This window comes from Salmo salar, chromosome ssa01 (assembly GCF_905237065.1).
Source record: "Salmo salar chromosome ssa01, Ssal_v3.1, whole genome shotgun sequence".
In the NCBI taxonomy this organism is placed as follows: Eukaryota; Metazoa; Chordata; class Actinopteri; order Salmoniformes; family Salmonidae; genus Salmo; species Salmo salar.
In genome coordinates, this window is record NC_059442.1 from 162,599,363 (window position 1) to 162,602,449 (window position 3,087).

Consider the following 3,087-nt stretch of genomic DNA (forward strand, 5'->3'; position numbering starts at 1 on the left):
GTCAATGCTCTCTGCCTGTTTTTTAGGTGGAAATACAACCACCTGATTCTGTTGTGATGGGCCCCAGAGTATGGGTGAGGGATGTCTGAGAGGATCTGGGCCAGAAGAGCAGCCCATTCAATGCCTTTGAAACTCATGCAGTAAGTGTACTGGGCCCATTCCTTTCATGAGCCTCCCTAGCACCAAAGGCTATGTCCTATTTCAAGTATCCAACATTTTCAGAGTTTTGGCCTCAGGAGAGGTAAGTTGCCCAAAGACGTAGCATTATAAATGATGTTTGAGATGTAGTGGAAAAATGTCACTACTGATACATAATGATTAATGTACTCAAATAGAGACTGTTCCTATATTAATGTAATATAATATTCTATATTGTAATATATTATATTACAATGGGGAGCTCTCTCCACTGGCTTCCAGTTGAAGCTCGCATCCGCTACAAGACCATGGTGATTGCCTACGGAGCTGTGAAGGGAATGGCACCTCCATACCTTCAGGCTCTGATCAGGCCCTACACCCAAACAAGGGCACTGCGTTCATCCACCTCTGGCCTGCTGGCCCCCCTACCGCTGAGGAAGCACAGTTCCCGCTCAGCCCAGTCAAAACTGTTCGTTGCTCTGGCACCCCAATGGTGGAACAAGCTCCCTCACGACGCCAGGACAGCGGAGTCAATCACCACCTTCCGGAGACACCTGAAACCCCACCTCTTTAAGGAATACCTAGGATAGGATAAAGTAATCCTTCTAATATAATTTCACCTTTATTTAACCAGGTAGGTTCTCATTTACAACTGTGACCTGGCCAAGATAAAGCAAAGCAGTGTGACACAAACAACAACAGTCCCAAGCCGCGTCCTCCCAACATCCCGAGCCGAGTCCTCAGAGCATGCGCAGACCAGCTGGCTGGTGTGTTTACGGACATATTCAATCAATCCTTATCCCAGTCTGCAGTTCCCACATGCTTCAAGAGGGCCACCATTGTGCCTGTTCCCAAGAAAGCTAAGGTAACTGAGCTAAACGACTATCGCTCTGTAGCACTCAATTTCGTCATCATGAAGTGCTTTGAGAGACTAGTCAAGTATCATATCACCTCCACCCTACCTGACACCCTAGACCCACTCCAATTTGCTTACCGCCCCGATAGGTCCACAGACGACGCAATCGCAATCACACTGCACACTGCCCTAACCCATCTGGACAAGAGGAATACCTATGTAAGAATGCTATTCATCGATTACAGCTCAGCATTTAACACCATAGTACCCTCCAAACTCGTCATTAAGCTCAAGACCCTGGGTCTCGACCCCGCCCTGTGCAACTGGGTCCTGGACTTCCTGACGGGCCGCCCCAGGTGGCGAGGGTAGGAAACAACATCTCCACTCCGCTGATCCTCAACACTGGGGCCCCACAAGGGTGCGTTCTCAGTCCTCTCCTGTACTCCCTGTTCACCCATGACTGTGTGGCCATGCAAGCCTCCAACTCAATCATCAAGTTTGCAGATGACACTACAGTGGTAGGCTTGATTACCAACAACGACGAGACGGCCTACATAGAGGAGGTGAGGGCCCTCGGAGTGTGGTGTCAGGAAAATAACCTCACACACAAGGTCAACAAAACAAAGGATATGACGGACTTCAAGAAACGGCAAAGGGAGCACCCCCCTATCCACATCGATGGGACAGTAGTGGAGAAGGTTGAAAGTTTTAAGTTCCTCAGCGTACACATCACGGACAAACTGAAATGGTCCACCCACACAGACAGTGTGGTGAAGAAGGCGCAACAGCGCCTTCAACCAACCTCAGGAGGCTGAAGAAATTTGACTTGACACCAAAAACACTCACCTCTCCAGAGGGTAGTGAGGTCTGCACAACGCATCACCGGGGGCAAACTACCTGCCCTCCAAGACACCTACACCACCCGATGTCACAGGAAGGCCAAAAAGACCATCAAGGACAACAACCACCCGAGCCACTGCTTGTTCACCCCACTATCATCCAGAAGGCGAGGTCAGTACAGGTGCATCAAAGCGGGGACCGAGAGACTGAAAAACAGCTTCTATCTCAAGGCCATCAGACTGTTAAACAGCCATCACTAGCATTGAATGGCTGCTGCCAACATACTGACTCAAATCTCTAGCCACTTTAATAATTAAAAATTGGATGTAATAAATGTATCACTAGTCACTTTTACATACCCTACATTACTCATATCATATGTACAAACTGTACTCTATACCATCTACTGCATATTGCCTATACCGCACGGCCATCGCTCATCCATATAGTTATATGTACATATTCTTATTTATTCCTTTACAATTGTGTGTATAAGGTAGTTGTTGTGAAATTATTAGATTATTTGTTAGATATTACATCACGGTCAGAACTAGAAGCACAAGCATTTCGCTACACTCGCATTAACAATCTGCTAACAATGTGTATTTGACCAATAAAATTTGATTGATTTGATTTGAGTTACACATGGAAAAAACAAACGACCAGTCAATAACACAACAGAAAAGTATATATACAGAGTGTGCAAATGAAGTAAGATTAGGGAGGTAAGGTAATACATAGGCCGTAGTGTCGAAATAATTACAATTTCGCAAATAAACACTGAAGTGATAGATGTACAGAAGATGAATGTGCAAGTAGAGATACTGGGGTGCAAAGGAGAAAAAAAATAAAACATTTAAATTAAATAAATAACAATATGGAGATGAGGTAGTAGGATGGGCTTTTTACAGATGGGCTATGTACAGGTGTAATGATCTGTAAGCTGCTCTGATAGCTGATGCTTAAAGTTAGTGAAGGAGATATGAGTCTCCAGCTTCAGTGATTTTTGCAATTCGTTCCAGTCATTGGCAGCAGAGAACATGAAGGAAAGGTGGCCAAATGAGGAATTGGCTTTAGGGGTGACCAGTGAAATATACCTGCTGGAGCACGTGCTGCTATGGTGACCAGTGAGCTGAGATAAGGTGGGGCTTTACCTAGCAAGGACTTATAGATGACCTGGAGCCAGTGGGTTTGGCGACGAATATGAAGCGAGGACCAGACAACGAGAGCATACAGGTCGCAGTGGTGGGTAG